This window comes from Homalodisca vitripennis, chromosome 5, assembly GCF_021130785.1.
Source record: "Homalodisca vitripennis isolate AUS2020 chromosome 5, UT_GWSS_2.1, whole genome shotgun sequence".
Classification (NCBI taxonomy): Eukaryota; Metazoa; Arthropoda; class Insecta; order Hemiptera; family Cicadellidae; genus Homalodisca; species Homalodisca vitripennis.
In genome coordinates, this window is record NC_060211.1 from 160,219,738 (window position 1) to 160,244,162 (window position 24,425).

Genomic DNA, 24,425 nt, shown 5'->3' on the forward strand with positions numbered 1-24,425 from the left:
GTTTTCCATGCACTGTATGCATTTCAGAACAAGGTTAGTGGCTAAACATTTTCTAAGTATTTTATTTTCTTTCCAGAACAACAGAATTCTCCGCACCACAATATTTACATTTTACAAATCCCCTTATAAGCTCAGAAACAATGTCTAGGTTTATAATTATATTTTGGCCTACCTGAAGGTTCTCAGTTTGAGAATTGTCAATAAATTCTGGGATATAAGCCAATTTCTTTTTTGAACTTGAAATAGGTTTTGTAGTAGTTGGCAAATCAGTAGTCAGCCTAGGTGAAGCTTCATTAGAATCAGTATTTTGTTCACAGGTTATATCACTACACTGTCTGCCACTAAAATTAGTATCTGTAACATATTGATTGCCTCTAAATTTCCTTTTCCAAGATGATTTAGCTCGTGGCATTGTAATGTATCACTTAGAAACACTCAACAATCAAAACTAAACACTTGAATTGAAATTAATCATCAAAACACAAGCAGAATGTAAACAAAACAGCAGGGAAAGTACAATCCAGTCAATTAGAAGAATACAGTACAGTCACGGACAACTACAGCTGACTGCTTTATTAGTAAAACAGTACTATATATAACATACATAAGAGGCATGCAAGCAGTTCTCTGTCATGGAGCGCGCAAACCTTGGTGTGCATACAATCTTTATAATTTATTTTTCAATAAATAAATAATATTTTTACTATGCATGTATTATATATATTTTTACTCAGGAAAACTCAGAGAAAAATATAAAAAAATTAAAAAAAATTTGAAAAAAAATTACATTTTCAGTGACATCTCCCCATACGCTATTTTGTTACGTACAAATATTATAAAGTGTCATATGTAATATAATAACAGATCACTTTAATGTGATATGGATATCGTCCAAGGTCTCATTTAAAATTTCCACCACAGTCCCCACGTGCCGTTCCACAATGTATGGTTATTGCATAAAACGTAGTCGTGTAACATTATTAAAACTTCATCTGGTAAGTTTTAATAATAATAAGGTGTTTGCAGACATTTTGCACAGCCTGTATGTACGCGACGCTTGATATAGAGACTATCTATTTATTATATTCTTTATATTTTGTAATTTGTAATATTTAAAAGAAATCGGGTACATGGAAACGATGCATACAATTTCAGTATTGCATGGTTGAAATCTGATAACTCACTATGCAATAATAATGCAGTGCTTTACAAGTGTATAAAAAAATATTTGGAAGTATGATTCAGAAATATATCCACTCTCCATGTTTATTTCTGTGTACGTAAACTAAGAATTCGTAAACAAATGTAACAAATGAAAGAATTCTCTTTGAAAAGAGTACAAAAATATGATTCTAAAATATTTAATTTTAATATTTGTTCCGTTGAATGACTCAATATTATAGTAAAGCTAAATATTTAAAACTTTGTTTAATTTTTTGTAAAGATGGAGTAACAACAACAAAACTAAAATAGAGATATGCAATCGTAATTATTTACTAGGAATGTACCTAATTAAATAACAAGAAATGCAAACAAACCCGTGCTCCACATTTCAAAAAAATAAAATTCATAAGTTTATACCTAATACCTGTAAATCTAATAAATCTAATAATACCTAATAAATCTCCAACGCTCTCTACTCAACGTAGATTATGAAGAGTAATTATCATAAAAACAAATCATTTTTACTTTAATAATAAACCACTTATCAAACTTCTGTTAGCGGAAGTTTTTATACTTGTTGGGGGAATCAAAGAGAAAATATGTTCAAACATTGGGAGCAAAAGTTGTAGCTTTTTTAATAATGAGTAATAACTTTTATATCAAACATTTAGTTGAAAAAAGTATTATTACGTGGGCAAAGTTTTGTAATTTTACTTTTATATCAACTAGCTTTAAATTCTGTTTTTATATAACCTGAAAATATGGTTTTTAAATAAAGTTACTAAAATAGTGGACCAATTTTAAAACTTTTTCACTAAAAACCTACATTTTTAATGCTTTTCATTAGGGGTACGAGAAGGTTTGGGTTTGAAAATTTTGAAAGTTTTTTTCTTCTTCCTGAGCATATTTTACTTCTTGTTTCCCACAACTAAGAATAAAAAAGTAGTTTAGTATTTAATTAAAAAGGGCTAAAACCACACATAGTTAAAACATCTGTCTTTGCTAATCATTTCTAAGTACTCCACTCCACTAATGTTAGTATATTAAATGTGTGATTATGTAAAGAAAGTTATATTGGCATTTATTAGGAGAAAAATATTCTCATAAAAGAATTTTTAATTAAAACTATTAATAAACACAGGTTTTCCATATTACATTCTTATATTTTCCTTTAATATATAAAATTATTTTTTTTAAATTGCATTATGAGGAAAATAATTTTTCAGGTTTAAATACATAAATACATTAATTTTGACATTTCTTAACTGCTGGTGCATTTTTTCAAGTTATTATAAAGCTGCTACAGCAGTTGAAATTATTTGAGGAGCTTTAAAACACAAACCATTGTAATCTATCCTTTCAGAGTAGTTGGGTAAGGTCTAAATTTATTCTATATTGTCATCTGACAAAGTTTATATCCTTTTAATGGAGTAAAAGCTTAGAAATGTATTTCTTCAACACTTTCTTCTTAGAAGATATATTTATTATTCTTTACAATTATATTGCTGTAACACATTCTTTCTAAAACCTCGATGTTATGTATTTACCATTTCATGGAATCTAAGAATTTAGTTATTAATTGAAAAAAGTCATCCCATTTAAGATTTTTTAAATTGGCCTACACAATCATTATTCTTTTAAACGCAATGTTTAACATGTTTTAACGCGGTAGGGTTTCAATAGTGATTTTTCTCTTTATCTATCTCTTCGCTGTTCCGTTTTTTAAATGCTATTATAAGTCATAAGCAAGTTCAACTTCGATATAAATCCAGTCCAATTAAAACTTGTGTGCAAACCTGAACGGAGTGAGAAAATAAAGGATGAACTTTTAGGTATCTCCGATCTTCACTACCCTTGTCGGTAAATTCCTAAATCTGGAATGCCTTTACGGCGAATAGGACTTGATGACCGTAAGCAGACCTTTTTTTTGCAGAAGATGAGAAGAAGGCAGAAAAGAATTTGAGATAGCCAATGGCCAAGTCTTCACAGGGTTCTATAGCCTTTAAAATAGAATCTCACTAACAGCCTTTAATTATTGCGTTTTCAAATTTAAGGGACGTGGTAAAAACAATGGGTGTAAAAGAAAGTCAATAAGTCAACGGCGTTAAGTAAATGATGGGATAAATTATAGCAGGAGTACTCTAAGGACATGGTAAGAACCCTCTTGTAAAAATTCTGGAAAATGTTTTGGACGGCGAGATACCTGGGCAGATGGGAGTGACAACAATGCATTTATAGGTCACCATCTATATAAATCCTCTGGAAATTCAGCTCAAATGGAGTTGATATATAACATTAAGTAACTTAACCGCTATTAACTTAAACTAGTATTACATAAACATTTTTTAATCAGATTGACTTCTAATCTATCTATGTATTGGAAAAACATAAACGCAGTATGTGCTCTGATATCAATCAGTTTAGAGTAGTATCGAATGTAATAGAAATAACCGTTGTTTGATAGAAACACAATAACAGTTATCGTCATTGCAACCGTTACAGTCAGTTCACAGACTAGGTTTATTGCTTCTTTTACAGCTTATAGTACCTATTTTCTGTCACTAGCTGCAATATAAACAGTATTAAGTTGTATTACAATAATTCAGGGATTTCACTAACATTAGTATATAAACATTGTCTTGACATAGTAATGACTATTTAATACACCTATGACAGCTTTAGAAATATAATTATTTGATATATTTCCTTCGTCAATCACTAATAATATATTACAACGGATGTATACCATTATATACTGTATAATTAAATCATTTCTGTTTATATAAAATATGAAAGTAAGTATCTAACATTAATTTAGAAAAGTATGTTAACCAAAGAATAAATATAGTCTTTATATTTCATATTCATTTGATATAAGGTAACCAATCTAAAAATTTCGAAAAAACATCTGCTAAACTAATTTAACATTAATGGCTGATATCTTGAATATGAATTTACGTATAAACTTAAAATTTAGCATTAAGCCTAATTTTAATATAGGCAATTCGACGATGGTGCATTTCATTTCATAAAATTTGGCTGAGCGCTACTTAACATTTTTAAACTCGTTTTATGGCAACGGGAAGAATCCAGAACAAGAAAGTTTTTAAACATAAGAGACTTTTTTACAATAATATGACATTTTAACATGTGACAGTGACACAAGGAGCAACAAGAATTTAAATGTTACGTGCAGCCTCAGCGAAGTCTGTTACGTGTGTCACGTGGTGTGTCGTACTCCTACCTTGTATAATCAGGAAAATGTACAACTCACGTCTGTAACACTGACGTTATGTATGCTCGTAACACATTAAGTATGTTTACTGTTTATCAAACCCACTATTAAATACTTATGTGTAAGTGTAGGAAAAATCAACATATATTATAAATTAAATAATAACATTGTAGCTGTGATAAATATAATTACGAATGTACTCCAATTCTTCAACCTTTCACCCGACTATCAGATGGCAAAGGTAATGTTTTTTACAATGTCCCAGTCTCTCGTTTAAACGAGATAAATAGGTTACCCTTTCTAGGAAAAAAGCCCTAGAAATAAAAACATCATGGTGTAACCATTCGTCACGATTCAATCTGACTAAAAGCTTTGCTATCAAACAAAAAGCTTTGTACTATTAATGGCGCCGCTTTCTTCACCTGATGTTTGAAATGGTTCTGATTTCGGTGCAGATATTTGTATCATAACACGAAGAACATCTTTCGATTAATATAAGATCTTAATTCGTCAATAAAACACTTATACCAATAATTAAAGATCTTCACTACTCAGTTCTAATTAAGTGGTACACTACTACTTATAGAGCCTACTATATGTACAGGGTAGAGAGTCCAGCCCTCCGCGATGTATAGTGGCCTAAACGAGAAACCTACCAAATTCGATTTTAAAAAAATCCTCATATTTTGGCCCCAAAGAATTCAGGAAAATAGTTTCAAAACGAAAAATTACCCCCAAATGGCACTTTTGGGTGTAAAAGTCATTTTTAAAATTATGAAAAGGTAGGTCGAGTTGTATCTCTTTTATTCACTGATAATTTAAAAATGTTTCAGTTTCTTGGCTTCCTGTATACAGGGTGGTCCACTATGTAAATTTATACGGCTCCATAGTTTCTTCTCTTCCTTTGTTTAAAATTTTAGTAAATTAAAACTTTTATCCACAGTTACCAAATAAGTAGTTATTATTTCTAAAAATATGTCCTTTCACGCACACAATTCCTTTCTTCGATGCTACCACTAAATTAAATCATAATTGCTCGTTTTCATTGGTTAAGAGAAATAGACAATAACACAAGAGTGATAAGACCAGCACCATACACTATAACCTATAAATTCATTATTATTATGACAATATCATTTAGTTTTTATAACTACGGCATGTATGATTCCTTAATATTACAAATTGATACTCAACTTTTGTACGTCAATATATCTGTAAAGACATGCCTGACAAAACCGTGGCTTCAATTCTGAGGGCTGAACTGTTTAATATTATTTTTAATTGCGTACTCTAGAGGAACAAATTAGCCTTCATTATTATATAAGGCGTTTTTAATATGAATTCATTTCATTACTGTTACGAATACGTTTTAACCAGAACAAGTCAATCGATTTTATGCTTCCAGTTTAGGTTTAAAAATACATGTACATTTAAATGCAAATACCATTTAAAACTGTTATATTATAGGAAATAAGAAAACAACTCTAATTTGTCATATGTATTTTTAAACAATATATAACATATCTAATAAATGGTAAGGTTGTGAAAAACTACTCATAAACTACTAATTTTTAAGTAAACCCTACCCAATTCGTAATACTTTACTCACTGAAGTGATTCAAGTTCCAGGATATTTCCTCAAACACAATAAGCTATTCTTATATTAGAACTCCATGAAAATGAACTCCGTGAAGAAATGAAACCTCAACAATAGATCAGATATTAATTTAGGGGTATAAAATTCGCCGCTCGAGACTTTGGCTTTGTTTCCTAAGGTAGCTTCGCTTCTGGCTTGTTTTTCTTCCATCTCATTGTCCTCTATATTTTTCTGGTGTATACAAGATCTGGTAAGAAGTCTTTCGTTAAACGTTTCGTACCTACAATAGGACATATTAAACCTATGTTTGAATAAAGTAATTTCTTGATCTTGTTGAGTGTATTAGTTACACAGAGATAATCATTCATACAGACAGGGCGTATTGAGGTCTAGAGGGTTATATCAGTTAGTTCTGAGGTCCGACCCTAGAACTGCGCCACGTAACTTTAATGTATACCGTTTAAATATTTAATTAATTAGCCTGTCACTCACCTGCAAAGTAACTTTTACAAAGTTTTATCGAGCTGTGCCTAAAGACAAATTGCTACTCCCATTTGCATATTGCTAGAATAAATTTAACCCAAATCATTTAAGAGTTATTCTTCAATCTCAGTCCTCTAACATGTTCCTTTCAAAATGTATTATTTCAAACAACTAATCATATTCAGTGTTATAGAAAATAGCATTTTAGTGTGACGGTGGTTCTTAAATTTACTTATTTTGCTCGAAACCTAAAGGTGTGTACTTATTATATTAGGTATTATTACTTTTTTAATTTCTTTCAGTTATTAAAAACACTGGTCTGTTATTTACAATAAAACGTGTTTAGCTTATTAAAAATAACCTCATTGTGTTTATTAATTTCAATAATAATATCACTATGGCAATATATTGTACATTTGTATTAATACTAAGCAGATATCAAAGAAAATATCAGTATCTCCCTCCTGATCAATATTTGAAAACGTAACTTACAGTTGAGTAACCCGATTCGCGTAGTAAACCCTTCATTAGTCCAGATAAAGTCTGGTTCACCCGGCGGCGGCTGGTTAACCTCAATCTGGCATTGAGTATTCCCTTGACAGTCTTCAGTTACTCAGACCTACAGTGTGTTCTTTTAAAACTTATGGAATAATAACGTTTATTTTTGACGTGACAACGTCTTAAATTAGGTTGCGGCTCGGAGTCACTCATGAAAAAGTGTAACGCCCGGTAACGTTACGATGCCCGTCCAGTGGGTCCGCCGCACGGGATCCGCACGGGATAAAGCAGATAACTGTGGGTCGCCGCACGGGATAAAGCAGATAACTATGTTTATTCGTGAAAATGTGGAGTGCTTAGATTCGTCATTTACAACAACTACAACAATAAAGGTAAATAATTGTACACTGATATTTCATTATCGTAAACTATGATTGATTGATTAATTGTTAGATTGACACAAAAGTTGAGAGAAACTGAGTTTATAGGTTATGTCATACTATTGACAAATGTTGATAGTGTTAAGTAAATTATTAGTTTAAATCACTCTGCAATCAATCGTAATTCAGTCGATTGAGAAGAAACAGCGCGTATTGCTAGTCAAACATTTAAAATAACAAATTATAACCTCTAACCTGTCATAACAGTGCGACCAAAACAAACGAACTAAACCGACCAATCACCACGCGCGGAGTTAGAATTTAACTGTGTTTAGCAAGAATTTTCAAATTCCAATTTTAGTAAATGTTTTATTCAACTTTACCATTTACAATAAAAATTTTTAATTAATTTCAAATTATGTACAATGTTTTAGTAAACAAAATATATTTCTATAGTTAAAATTTGTGCAATTCTTATTTTCATTCAATTCCTTGTTCCTATTGTGCAATTTAATAATATTCATATCAATAAATATTCTACGAGAAAAAGACGTTGTCACGTAAAATCTTCGCCCGTAAAACCGACTTTACAGGCAACCATAATTTTTTTTGGTTTAGTGGATACTTATTCCCAGTAATATATCTTTAAAGTTTGTGAAGTTTATTCTGTCCAATGTAATGTATATTAAAAGTAATGGTAATGCAACTTAGTTGAATGAGGGTTTTATTCCTATATAACTAATATGTACATTATTTTATAACTCAAATTAGTCATCAAATATTTTATTAGCATTCCTAAAATGTATGTGAAGAACGTCGGTGTGTGTAACAGGTGTGTGTGTGTGTCCACCTCTAACATAAGCCGTTCCGCCCAAGGCGGTTTACTGTAGTAGTCAGTCTCTCACAAAATTCATCACCGCTAAAAACAACCAAACATTTTCCAGCAGGCAAAAGAGCTAAGTTCATATTTTAGTTAAGATATTCAGTGAGGTCTGCTTTGATACTTATAGGAAGACTAGGTATCGATGTTCAAGTACATATCTAAGACGTCCTAGAGTATATATTTGGGCGTCTACAATGTGATTGCGGTTTTTGTAAACTTCTGGTTGTCTACTATTAAAGACTCGTCTCCTTTTCGTGCAACCCTTGAGACGATACCTTGATGAAATCTCCTTTGTTTCAGGTACAACTCTTGACACTGTTCTCCTTATCTCTTTATAAAACATATAATATGTTTAAAATTTAATGTGTTTATAGATAAATGCATAACTATTATGCTCTCTGTAATTGTGTTGAACATTTGAATTTTCTATGATTAGAATTAATATTTAAACCCTCGTTAAAAATACTGTAAATTTAATACATTTATATAAAACGTAAAATATAGTATTTTGAATTCATTATGAGTTTTGAAAATATTGTTTTTGCATATTTATTAACAAATACAAGTTCCTAGTTGTTAATTCTTTAATCCAGTAACAGAACTCATTGCTAAGTGTTCATGTATACGTACACCTAACCTGACCCAACTAAGGCTTTTTTGTTCTTAGCCTTATAGTTTAGCATAAAAACATATATTATTAGTAAAAACCACCCTTAGTAGAATGACCTTGAATTTGTCCAATAGCCACAATTTAAATCAATGCTCCTTTATGTCTCTAGTTTTAATCATGGCATTGTGGAATAAGAGATATCCCATTTTAATAATATAATTAGTATGCTTCGTAAGTATTTTTAAAATGAATAATTTTTGAATACGTAAACAATAAAAATCAAAATTTTTAAGCCTTTTTCTAAATAATATAAACAATTATTGTAAAGCACTAAAATGTCTTTGGAATATAAGTTTTTATGTATTAATTATGATTTAAGATAATACGCCTCGCATAATTCTACGATTGAAATAAGGTTGTAAAAGTAAATGAGGTTTAACATTTTTCTAATGAAATTAAATTAAAGCACAGCTGAGCAGTCTGTTAGCCATTGAAGGTACTCTTTTTGGACCCAATTGGCTTAACGATCTTCTTTCTAGTGGCTTCATTACGACATGTTCTATTCTCTCTAAGAGGTAAATAAATATAAAAATTCGTTAAATGATGCATTTTTGTGAATTGGTATATTTTTAAAGCTAGACAACCAACAATGTTTAATATTGTTGTTAATTTAGACTACCAAAATAGGGTTTAGTTATCCCTATAACCAAATACATGGGGAGTTAAATTCAGGAGAATTCGAGCTAAATAAAATATAAAAGTACAAGTAAGCTATTTATGGAAATAAAATCCATAAGATTTTCTCGCTAATTTCTCGGCATTCGGTGTCAGAAAGTACCAGTGGGAATAAGACTTCAATGTCAATGATGATACGTCATATCCTGTACATATTAAAAAATCATATCCTTTATTTGCAATCGTACACCAAACGTCATTTATTAAATCTATATGTTTTCATTCAACCCACATCAAGGTGACATTCAAACGTATAACATTCAAACATCCACGCCCCATTCATCCCCTGCCAATTACAACCCACTTCCAGGGCTGGAGTCAGTTTACTCGTTGTGTGGCCAATAAAATGCTAGACACTTGTCAACACTGTAAAAAGTGTTTGACGTCAAGTTTATAAAAGTGAGTTTCCCATTATGTTTATAAAATTAATAACAGGTAAATTCACAATAAAATTGTTATAAAATATAATAAATATACTCTCAAACTATGTTTAAAATATAACTTTTTCTACTAATTTAATTTTCTATAAGTCGATTTTTTATTTTCAAAATAAACTTTTATTTGTTTTTGTATTTATGCTTTATTTATATGTGTTTTAAAAACACTTATTTTTTAAATTCTACACAGAATAGGATTGAATAGTTTTAATACCAAAATTTATTAGATTTTCTAACAAATAAAGTACTGCAATTTTTATCAAAACCATGTTGTAATTTTAAATATTAAAGGTAATAATAACTTTATAGCCTTAAAACTGTAAGTAATAATAAACACTTAAGAACAAGGATATTTAAAATTCAAAACTCTACATTTCATTATAAAATATCAAAATGTTATGGGATCAGGTGAAATAATAAGTATTTTACAATAAAAATGTTTTCCACTTTTCAACAAAACAAGAAAAAAACAACAAATAGTTGAATACCTCCCACGAGCGACGTATCTAGTACAAATTTATGTAAAACTTTAATTTTAAATACTAGTGGTCCAAGTAACAAGAGCTCAGTATATATTTATATGCTTCAACGAATGTAAAAAAAAGTAAAATTTGGTATAAAAACTGGATAATAAGTCAGATTTCTGAATTTTTAAAAGCAATCTTTATTTATTTATGTATTTATGCTTAGCTTATGTATTTTTTTTTAAACCCATGCTATTATTTCCAAACAATAAACTGTGTGGGAAAAATACTTTAGGACCAAAATTTGAAAAATTGTATCCTCTAATAAATAAAGCATTGCGATGTTTATGAAATCCATGTAATAATAATTTATGCTGTCTTGTTTTTATAGTGGTTTGAAAAATAAAGATAAAAATAACTTTAAAGCGTTAAAATTGTAAGTCACAATAGAACTAAAGAGAGAAAATTATAGTATTAAAATGCTGAATTTCATAATCTATAGCATATCAAAATTACATTGCATCGGGTCAAAGAATAACACATTTAAAATAAACACTAGATTAATGTTATTCATCTTTCAACAAAATAAAAACCGTGTTCTAGATTAAAAAAAACAGTATAACACTATATATAAAAAAGTTTACACGCTTTCCTAACAACCTTTTGTTATTTTCTGTATTTAAAATAACGAACGGATTGTGAAGCTAATGAGGTTTGAACTACTAGAAGTTAACACCTCAAGTTGCAGGTACTGCTTGTGTTGCTAGACAACTAATCTGTTTGTGTTGTCGTTCTGTAATCCTTGTACTCAGTTTGTCGTCACTCGTTTACTTTTCATTAGCGGTAGTTTAAACATAAACTTTGATAGTTTTTTTCTTTTAATATCCCAATATGAGGTAAAATATTAAATTTGTTTAATGTAATCAAATAGCACACCCGTAAAATTAATACAGAGATTATTTTTTATTTCACTCATTGTAACCACTAAATGACGAAGAAACGTAGTAATTAGTTTTAAATTTGTACTGAAGTGGGTGTTGGTTTGGGCTCAAAAATGAGCTCATTAAGTATATCCGCTACTAGAGCATGTATGACAATCATACTGATAATGATCTCATAGATTCTATGTCGAAATTGATTTTTGGGAATACTATACAAACAATTTCATCACCAATACTCATCGTTAAATAATTCTCTGTGCTAATATGTAAATATTCATATATTTTCAAACTAGAATTTGTCCTAAGTATATGACATTAGATCAATTACATTCTGAACACTTTTCATCCTGCATTAAAACAAAAATACGAATATTGTGAACGTTATATGGAAACATTAGATACGTAACCTCTTTCTCCCTTTATATGTACTTTGAGCTGTCCCTCTGCCCAACTCATAAAGCCTTTCTTATTATCTGAGGGATAGTTGATCATCCTATCAGGGATCATTGTTCCACGTCTAATATTGAATGAACACAAAGCAGTTTGCCACAAGCAACCTTATTCGGTTGAAAAGTTGCCACCAAGCACCTCTGAGGTCACCGTTTAAGATAAATAACATCATAATGAACACTCCACAGCTTGTAGAATCAACCACGTGACCTCGTGAAAGTAATAAAAGTGGTTATATTTTTATATGGTACTATATATATGTTTATAACTATCACTAGTGTTTACTTAAGAGATTATTATTTAAAACAAACGCAATCACCGCACCTCATCCTATTCGTTGCATTAGGCCAAGGAGCTCATTATCTTGAAAATTGATACAATATGACATCCTCTGATTGATAATAGGATGTCTCAGTGCTTACCAAAAGGCAGACATGATTATTGGAAAGAATGCCATTCATACCAGTACTCCAACTCGTTATATAAGATATTCCAAGAACATCAATCTTCCAGCAAGGATACCATTGCATATCCTAATGTAGAATACAAGATGACTCATCGCTTCCCAAGTTAAGGTCCGGATAAGGTGATTTTTCATTATAATTGGAAACAATTTCTGCTGCAAAAAATGTTTTATATTGCCACAGAAAAAACGGAAACTCCCAGTTCATCCGATTCCCACTAGTGGATGTAGAGGTAAAAGAAATAATGGAAAAGAAATAGCTAAATGAGTTATTTTAACCCAAAAAACAGAGAAATTATTCTTATTATTTAACAACTATTTCATTATATTGCTACACTAAATGATTTCTTCATCATAACAGAAAAATTTATTTAATATCTTATGATACTTTGCACACAGTGAATTCATTCAAAGGTAAATATTTATTTTTAAGCTTTGATTCATTAGGTAATAAAAACTCAATTTATTTGGCTACATCGACCACTAAGAATTGACAACTTTTACCTTAAGCAGGAAACCCACTAAAAGTCAGATGTTACAAGTGACACACTGCCCCTAGGGACCGCCTCCATTGTATCGAATATTGCCGCTGGCTTAGTGCTCTTTTATATTCCGCCTGAAATATTCTATTGTTGACTTTCTTCGATACAATGAGGATCACTACTGTCTCAAATTACTGAACATATTTAACTATACAAAGGTATTTCAGAACTCTCTATTAATATTTAAGACATGTTTTTCGTAGCCGGAAACACATATAAATATATGATATTTAATTCGTACGAAAGTCTAATTATTTACTCCAATTGGTTTATTGCATTTACTTATTTTTCACTTACTATAGTTTTAAAATTTTGTAACACTGTTGTAACATTAACCTAAACAAAATCATTAATATTTTTCAAAACGCTAAACCAACCTGGCGGCCATTCAAATATTTTTACAAAAACAAATTTACGAGAATCATATCAAAATGTTACAAGGATGCTTATTTTTAGATATTTTTACAGCAAATCTAACGATTCCTAAAATGCGAATCTTGTTAATCGAGATGTGCTACTTGTTATGTTAGTAGCAGGTGTCCTTCTGTCGAGTTGTCTGCACTCGGCGAACATTCTTTGCAACATTGCAACATTCACTAACCCCAATAATGACTATAACATTAATAAATTTTTTTTTCTTTAAAGTTCAGAATTCTTAAACGTAATATTGTTATTATTTTTTATTTTTATGTAATTTCTCTTCTAGCAATAACAAATAATGAATATTGTTGTAAGCTGATTAATTTCACAATCCGTTTACCTCAGATAATAAGATTATTTTTCTTTTACGAAAATTCTTGCTTTAAAGCACTATACTTTATTTAATATTCCTATTTAGAGTTTTACAAAAAAAATTGTACAAATGTCTCTTTTAAATCCAAAAAAGTCAAAGAACAATAATTACGTCAAAGAAAACTTTCGGCTATGTAAATCTCAACACAATAACAAGCTAACGCAACTAATATTCATTATTTGTTACTATCATAGTAATACAGCAAACGAATGTTATCTCGTGTATATTAATCTTAATTAAGACAAAAAGAAACTTTCTTGTATAATACGGTACGTACTTGTGGAGTTTCCTGCATAGTCTTTACTAAAATGCTGTGGAATAAACATCAAGGTTTAAAGCACAGATATTTTATTGTACACTAGTAATTTTGTATAATTGTAATTGATTTTCTTAACGATTCCGTTTTAATAATTTTGTGGTTTATCAATTTTCTAGACATTTTACCTAATTTTATATGTATAACAACAGAATAACTAGGGACAGAGATTGTAAATTTGTGTAGCGTAGGTAGCCCTGTTATCCTTTCAATATTGAAGTTTATTAAGAAGAATTCATTCTTGTCCACCCTCATAAATAGTTAATTTTAAACAAAGATTTTTTTTACCCTTTCCATACACTTACACATAAAAACTTTCAAATAGAAACACATATTGTGGAATTTTGGGGCTACTAAAGTAAACACCTAGTTATATTGGAGAATTTTACGTTTCTCTGCGGCTGTGAAATCTCAATCTGGCTATCACAATGTCAGTGCTCACGGTGTGTGACTTTGGCGATATTTTGTGAGGTCATTAGCTTATTTTGTAATAGTACAAAAATCTATAAAGTATAGGATAATAATACTTAAATTATTCAACTTCTTTACACATAAATTAACAGTTAAGATTTTTTAGAACGAAACACGTGAAAATTATTTCTGAATCTGTTTCTGTTAATAAATAATATATTGGTGGTAATATACTCGTACATTGAACTGTATTATACTCGTGGAATGTTTATCTATTATTTATTCTTCAGTCCATACTCTATTACTGATCCGTACTACGTGTTTATCACTACTTATTGTTCAAAGTTGACGGGTAGGTCATTAACAACAATAATTTATGAAAACGTACGAGAGTTATTTAAATACACAACATATATTAAACAACAAATATTAGAGTTTAAATGTAAAAAGTTCATTTTAAGATTCTTCGTCGTTGAATTTTTTATCTCTTTAGACAAACATTTATCCAGATTTCAGGAGTCAAGTCTGTGACATCGTCAGATTCCAGACGCTGCACCTAAAGGAAGGTGAACTGGAGCTAAAATAAACATCCACATTAAAGAATGTCTGAATTAGATAAATACCATACGAACTTTATCCATACAGAATAATCAGAAGGGAGATTACATTATAGTACCTCCTTGGTGACATTAAAATAGTAGTGTCCTTTGCACAAAAGTATATAAAATCAAAACCGTGATCAATATAATATAGTTAGGACGGAAAAATGAGCAAAAGGACAAAACATCTATGATATCGTTACCTAAAATAGTCCAAAGAATATAAACTTCATGAATGAATGAACTCTATGAATGCTTCAATTAGTGCTGTGAAAAGTAATAAATGTTATTATCAAATCAACCAAATACAGTTTTATAAAATTACGTAATTTTCTATATAATTTTTTAATTATTTAGACTAACATTAAGCACATAGTTAATAATGTCATTGAATCAATACCTTTATTTTTACCTAATACTCTGAATAACAAACTCAAGAACATATATATCAGTGTTAAGGAATGCATTTATAATTGAATTATAACTTTAATGTTAATGACACTGTTATTGGTAAAATCAAGTTATAATGTAATTTAATGGCTATTAAGAGACCATTTATTTTGAATGCTGCTCCCTCTTAAGTGCTTTTCCAAGTTTTGACCAAAGTTCTTTTGATAAACTAACCTCTGATAATATATTACGCTTAAGTTTAGTAATCACTCATCGTAGAAACAAACACAACCACTGCTTACCACTAAGTCAGGGCAAAACATTCTTCTCAGTTTTATTGATTCCATTTACATCTAATAAAATACCCCTCCCGGAATATTTGGAAGAAATATAGAATTCCAATACGTTTGTTATCTAAGAATATCAAAAGTCTATAGATTAAAATTATTTTATACGACAGTAAAGTTGGTATGTTGATATTTTTTCTCCAATTTGAAGCGCAAAAATTGTAGTCTAGGCGTCTCTGATGCCGAAACGATATACATATTTCGCATTGAACGTTTTCGTCATCAAATTCTTGGACGTTTTTAAACGGATGAGGTCTCCAATATCCAGGAACCAGGTCCATGACAGTGTCAGGTTTTAGGTAATGCAAAAGTAGGTTGTAGAAATGGAGTTAAACTATTAATTTGCATTGAATCAACGCTTCCCACCTACAGTGACGTGTAGAAAGCTCGGTTGCTCTGCTGTGTTTGGCATCGTCACTAAACTATTGTATTTTCCTCAATTGTGCACCAGACAGATAATGCACTCAATATTGCACTAGTGGCTGCTGGGCTACCAAACAGAGATCTTTTGGTTTGTGCGTCGCTGATATCAATCTGTTTCGTACTTTTTACGTAATAGACGAAGAAATATGTAAAACATAAAACATTTCACAAATACAACATTAATAGAATTGTTTGTAATAAAATATTATATCTTAACTTGAGTAATTATTTCGCTGAAAATACAAATATTCATTATGTAACACTCCATTATTTCCTTTCATTGATTTTCAAAAGTTTTAGTTACAAATCTGCCTGATTAGCTAGATTATCTGAGATTAGCTAGATTAAAACCGACCAACAATTGCTACTAGCGTAATTTTGCCCCATTTTTCTATATAGCTAATAGAAAAATGTGATAAGTCTGAATGGCCTGGAGTTACAAAAGCTGCACATATATAGTATTATCAAAGCCTACGATATTCTTTCATGCACGCTATTTATATGCCTGTTATTATTTTAAAACATTCCATTACATATTAGTAATAAAATGAATTGATTATAAAGGTCTATTAGATTTAAAATCCGTTCCAACCACAAAGATAAATGGACCAGTGACGGTAAAGTAATACAGCCAGCTAATGGTTTCTCTCCAGGCTCGCTAACACAGTTCCAGCTGCTTCAAGAAGAACAAAAGGTGTCGTCGCCCTCAGCCAAACCTTATTATATGACATCCAGTTCAGGTTATAAAATCTGCTTTATTTGCCCTTTCGAGAAATCTGGTTTTCAGTATAGTAGAAAGATATACTTGAGTAATCTTATAAATGAAAATTAACAACTAAATGTGTTGCTAAGCGCTAATCTCGACAACGGCTGGACAAATTTGGTTAATCTTCTTTTTAATATCCTTTAAATTTACGACAAGTATATACCAAGAGAAATAGTGGAAAGATTTTCGAAGTAATTCAGAATTCGGAACAAATAATAATAATAATATTTGTGTTTCATAGTCCAAATTTTACTGACACTAAACAGCTTATGGCACTTTCAAGATAAAGTTTATTTGATAAAGTGCAAAGTAATACCAAGATACGATTTTTTGCTCCAGATTGCGACATCGACAAATTTTAAACGTTGCTAACACTATTTAGAAACTGTTATAAAACCCACGTTAATAAACGAAATTGTGAATGTTTGTACATAATATAATGAAAAAATTGTTGTCTTCCCTGTCATTGTTATATGGAATCTTTGAAAGTAGACAAACAGAGGAATGAAAACTAACCAACCTCAAAATGCTATTCTTTACTAGACTGTGGTCCAAATAACAACAAGATTTCATTAAGGGAAAACGTAATATATACAATTATTTTGAAACTATGCATGAACTTAGAAAGGATTTCCCCATATATCGGGACTAAACGCTCTTTAGACTTCACAGTCCTTCTTATGTAAGATTATTTTCTTCGTAGGGAAAAGGTGATCTCAACTATGGCACTGGAAATAAGTATACCGAAAATAATAATACGCAAGAACTAGAAGTAGACGATTTTAATCGACGCGACGTATGCTTACCAGTTCTATGTACTTACCTCTATATATTCGTATCTTTTTCGTCGGGACAAAGGAAACTAAACTATTTCAGTGAAAATACCTTAGACGGTAAGTAGGAAATAAACTCTTTTTGACCAAAACAGATTTCCGAGAACTATTTTATTTTCTAGACTGGGGCAACAAATAAAACTCAATTTTAGTGTCAGAAATCTAATTCAGTCGAAACAGTAATGATTTTACATGCGTAAAACCTTATTAAAGTAAAGAGTTTTTGCAATTTCCCTTAACCTCTGATTCTCCTAATCAGTAACAATGAAATTATCTGTACCTGCTTGTACGCGTACTTACTTTTGAAAAATATCATAGGGCTCCATTAACATTATATCAAAATTGCTTTTACTAAGTATGTTACGGAGTATTATTTTCAAAATTTAAAAACATTTTCAAACATTTCCGACTGTTATTACTAACCCGATGGTTAGAGAGTTTTCTAACAAAATTACATATCACTTGTAGGTGAATCTTATAGCCAAGTAATTCTACTTATAATAGGCTCTCCACTAATAGTAATATAGGCCAGCATTTATTTAGATCATTCTGAAAATATTTTTGGACCTAAACAAATACACAGAGACACCAATTTTGATAATATCATACATTTATACTTTTAAAGTTTTCTTTTTTCATCACATAAAGGTCCAGAATAAACTAATTGGTTTTGTAAATTTCGATATTCGTATAAATTAATCAATGACAAGAAATCTATTTTTGAACATAATAAATTATGTTCAAAAGTTTTACAAAGTAGTCCAATTAGAATTATCGGACTGAGGGAGTACTGCTTTACGTGGAATAAAATATTACAACAATTGATTGCGATCTCTTAAATTTCCAAACAGAAGTTCAATTTAATTTCAATTCCATTCACAAACTTTTAATAGCAGCAGACTACAAACATTTGATATTAAATGACTTTCTTGTTAATTTAATGAAGGGTTCGCTTTAAACAATTATGATAGATTAAATATATGGTTATTTTAATATATTAGAAATCAATAGTATTATTTACTGCATTTCAACATTAGCATAATATTTTTTTAGAATGTTTGTTAAAAACCCTACAAGATCAGCAGGTAAAAAAATGGATACATTGATTATACTTATGCAAGAGTAGCCAATAAAGTAAAGACAGAAGATAAGAGCCAGTGGTGCAGGAAGATATTACGTTGCGTCGCCCAGAACTAGGAACTAAACTGTTTACGAACCGTTTATGGAATATTTGATTTCACGGCGTTCTTCACGCGGACGTCTTGGAAACCCAACAACGAACCGGTTACTACGTCGCGCATTAGGGCAAGACGTACCCATCGATGACCGATATTGTATTTTTCTTTAGATTGGTTCTTTAATATTTAAGTTTAATATATCGTATTTAAATCTTAATATTTTGACTTCCATCTTTTGGAATATGGTTTGGAATATGGTTCTCTTATGTGTAGAACTAAACTAACCAACTCTTAGTGGCCACGAAACATTTTAATTGTATGGCATTATTGAGCATTATTATTTTACCAATAAAACGGATTCAAAATAAATTTCCACGTTAAGCAAGCCTCTGAAATATTATCTTGAAATATTAAAAAGCTAAACAGTAGAAAAAATTTAAGTTATACATCAGTAAGTGAATACTTTTGAAATGATTACATCACTGAAAAAGTGTTAACCTTTTTCTTGTGCGTCTTCGTTTATAAGTTTTTATAGCTCTGACTATGAAAATAAATTTTAGGTTGTTGTAATAGTTCATTCATTGAAAAGCGAATTACCAATAGTGACAACCTTCTATTTTGTGAGGTCTTTCGATAGCAAGGCTACCTTCTTGAGACACATCAATAAATATTTTTAACTTTTTAAAAAGAATATTTAAGAATAGGAAATACAAGCTCCATATTCAAAATTGTACTAATGGTGTTTTAAGCGTATATCACCAGAAAAGACCGTCTTTTTTCCCTCACAGGCAGGAGTTCATCTCATCAACAGCTTTCCAAATGAAAAATTCGCCTACGCATAAAGCATTTAAAAACTCGTTTGAAACGCTGTTTAGTGTCCAACGCATTTTATACCGTGAACGGGTTTATGGCGTATAACTGGGAGACCGCACAATCAGTAGACTTACTCTCGAATTGAGGTGGGTAAAACATTGGCGATGAATGGAGCAGAGTGAGTGTCAAAATGTATGTATGAATGAGAGTTTTGATGTAGCATGTGTGTCGAAATTATTAGTTACATGACGTTTACTATACAAATGTACTTTTTGTCTCCGTTATAATTACTTGACTATTGACTATAAGTATCTAAAACCAGCCCACAGAAACTGAGGAGCTAGAGCCCAGAGCCTAGTGTGGTCTGCCGGAAACCTGGAGCACCTCATGGCTGGAAATTTCTAGAGGATAAGAGCTCCCAATGGCCAAGAGCACCAGGCGGTGCTACTAGATGCCGAAGCTGCTGGAGGTCGAGATCTACTAGAGGACAAGGCCTGCCTATCTAGATGACCTTGTGGCCAGAGGTCCAAGAGGCTGAGAGCTCCCAGGCGCCACTTCCACCCATAGGGAAAGAACTTTTCAAACATTGAATGCTGGTAGATGGCGGGATCTTCCAGAAAGCTGCTAGAAGCCGTCACTTGTCAGAGGCCTAGAGGCTGAGTGCTTCCAGAGGCCGAGTGATGCCAAAACAGGGTTGTGATAGAGAGCCTGGCATACCAGTGATCGAGAGGACGCAGAGGCTAATAGCGCTCAAAGAGCAGGAGGTACCAAAAGCTCCTAAAAGTTTTTTTGAGAGGTCTCTGAGCCTGAGAAGTACATGTCAGATGCTGGGATCTCACAGTTGACAGAAGCTTACACTGTTATTAAATTAATTTAATGTACATTATTTTGAGTTTTATAGTAAAACGTGTACAGTGACAAATTTCAATGTACTAGACTTACAATCTACCTAATTCTTGTGGATTTATTTGAGGCAAAGAATGTTGTTTTCATCTAAGAGCAAACGATATCGGGTGTCAGATAAGAAGTTTTCTCCCACTCAAAATAGTTGCATCAATCTTTCAAACAACAAGAGGACACTGCTAAACAAAAACTAACAACATATTTTAACAATGCTAAGCTTCTTCTTCTTGTTTGTTTTAACAGCGAACAATATCGTGTTTCACATAAGAACTTTTCTCCCACTCGAAGTAGACGTATTTCAATCTTACAAACAACAACTGGATTATCACCGACCAATTTTAGGAACGTGAGTAGTTAAATTAGTTGCTAGGATATAAGGAAACGTTTCTAAACATCGCGATTATGTTCCATCAAGTTACTCGCTAGCAATTATCTTAATAAACTTCAAATTATTCTTAGTACTTCCGGAAATTTCAGTTTTAATAATTAACATTTTTACTAGAATTACCTAGTATAGCTAAGGCATATAATAAATAGGTTATTCACAAAATCTCACTTATATTTGCCCAAGTTTTTGAAGGTAAAAAATAAATTCAATGTGAATGACGTGTTATTATGACATGTACATTTTCATGTGTTATACAACCGAACCTAGTTTTTTATGGTTATTAAATGGGAGTCTGTAGTTCTATTTAACCTAATGTTGAATTTGTTTTTTTCGGTACCATTTACTTAAAACATACAATACCCAGGTAAACGGTACTTTGTAACATGTTGTTAAGACTCTTTAACTACCTATTACAACAAACATTTTATACATTCTGAGGAGTGTAAAATATATATATATATATATATATATATATATATACAGTATATATATACTTTGGTAATAAAGTAAAAATAATGAATATTTTATATTAAACAAAGTAAATGCAGGTTTTAACGAATAAAGGAGGTTGAAAGGATGTGTTGTGAAAATTTTAAGGCAATAATTTAAGAATGTTTTGAAAAATGTACATCACACTCCTTAAGTAAAGTTTTACTATTGCACGCCCCGGGAACTAGTTACACGTCAATTGTTCATACGGTTTCTAATATTATGGAACATGTGCTACATCTGTGAAAGAGAGAGGTATAAAATTTCCAGATTATTTTGTACAGGAAAAAACGGTGTAGTGGTTTTTAGAGTTCTTTTCGGGTATTTTCATGAATGGTATTTTAATGACAGGCGCATACTCAAGTTCAAAAACTTTAAGAAAAGGCTGAAACAACCGAGGTGTAGAGTAGAGGATTTCTGGAAAAAAATGTTGTACCACTCCTTTCATAGTAACAAAAGTTTATGTTTATGTTGTTCTGATTTGCTTTCTGATCTTGGATTTATATTTGCAGAAATTTTGATCATATAGGTTTGTCTGTTCACCACGTGGTTTCAGCTAGCCTATTTGTCTTTGAATTGTAAATTAATGTTTTGGTATAAGTTACTGTTTTGGTTTCACAAAATGTAAAATAATATGCTTGTAATAACCGATTCATCAATTCGGTTAAGAGTGGCAGTTATTACCATATTAGATTAATAGCCATTATTTAGCATTACAATAATAATATTACTTGACCTCAAACAGACTAGTTTAATATTTACAGACAAAGTTCTATTTAATTAGGAATCCTCTTCAAGACAACGTCTTCAATGATCCATTAGTTCACATTTCAGGAAAAAACAAACGGAAATACGGAAGTTTGTTATACAAATAGGAAAGTAATGATATAATGGACACTGAGTGCTTTCTGATGAAACGGAGGCCACTAATTCAGTTCAGGCTTTGGCTGTATATGTAGCAAACTTTAATATTGAAGAATGTTTTTTTTATTCACGTTAGGATACATTATCAATACTAGTGAAACGCAGTCAGTTACGGCCATGATCAATATCTGGGAAACACACTGATTTGATAGAAGCTTGATCAATATCAGCGAAACGTACTGAGTCGGTCATGGCCAAGATCAATATCACAAAAATGCACTGAATTAGTCATGGCAAGATCAATGTCAGGGGAGTTATGTCTAGACGGTTATGGTCAAGGTCGTTCAACTAATCATCTCTTTCAAGAGTTTGTTTTTGGTTTTTTACGTGAACTTAACTAATAGTTGAATGGGCTGATATTGTGCCTTTTTCCATCAGCGTAGACTACCCCTCGAGATAGTACATACGAGATAGCTATAAAAACTCTAGTGGATCTTATCAAGAATATAAGAAGGGCTAAAAATATCACGATATAAGAGCAAGTATTAACGAGCCACAAGGTTGTCACCGCTAGCATCAATGGTTGACCTTGACCTTGAGCGACCTTGAGCGAGGCTTTTCCTCATATTGGTAAATGAATGGAAACCAAAATTAAAGAAATTTTACAATATTTTCATTAAGTTTTCCTAAACATGACATCCGCAGCGAGATCTTAAGGGGTGGCTTCAGTTTATTCAGAAAGTACGGACACTGGAACTTCCAAAATTTGGTTTTGTTTATAATTCATTCGGCTATCAAAATTGGAAAATAAGACCTTATAACCAGACACCACGTAAACCCTGAAGCTCTGGTGATCACGTTAATTCAGCCTGCTGAAGTTTATGTGGCTGCCTCCGAGTGCTCTAGTCTTGATTCCCACAGCTGGAAAGATTGGTCCTAGGCCGAGCAAGAATTGCAGTTGTCTTCCACGTAGAAGAGATAATGTTTATCGACCTGATATTAAAGATGTCCAAGTAGGCCTGAAGTGGTGATTGGAGGCAATGCTGCATTTGAAATAGGATTTTAAACAGTCTTATGCTTTACAAGAGCATCTGTAATTTCCCTATGCTTCAGATTCCCTATACTTAAGTCTGTTACCTGTAAATTTAGCTATGGACCATGTCATATATATATATATATATATATATATATATATATATATATCACATACAATAAATCACGCAATTATTAAGCATTAGACAGATTCATACTTAAAGTTGTGTCATGGTCGGTCTGCCTGTGTGTCTACCCATGCGATAACTCTGAACAGGAAGGTCCTTGAGACGGCGAACTTTGCACATAAGTTTCTCTTTGTCCTACGAAGAACTTCTAATTTTCGGTTCAATATAACAAAATTAAATGGGATATTACATTTAGATTGGGTTATAAAGCAATCGTTTATGCAACAAAAATCGCGGAATTAATAAACTTACAAACCAATAGATTACATAATTTACATTTTATAATGTGACATAGTAATACATGTGATAAAGTTACTTTTTTGTATCGGTTTTTGCCTTTTTTTTATTACAATTTTTAACTAAGTGGTATCACTTTGTTCTTATTTGTTATAAAATTACTACGAAATTACCAGATTGCCAGTTTTGTTATCGGCAAATGGTTTAAACATGTGTTATTTGTCACAACTTTAGTTCTGTGACTCCCTGATATAGGTAATACTTCAAGGAAGTATTGGCATGAATTTATAATATCGTGGGTTAATCAAATATGACTAACAGAATAACTGAACAGAACTAAACTTAGTCGTCTTAATGCAATATCTGTTTTATCTCATATTATTATCTTTTACGAAAACAAGAGTCAAAAACAAAGCAAATGTTCTAATGATTGTCTGTGTGTTGTAATGTTCCATGTGATTCCCATAAAAAAACCACATCCTGCTACTACAATATGTTCTGTTGCCTTCCCGTGATAGGGCGATGATAGGGTGATGTTGTTCCATATTAAACCTGGTGTAATATTCCCGATAT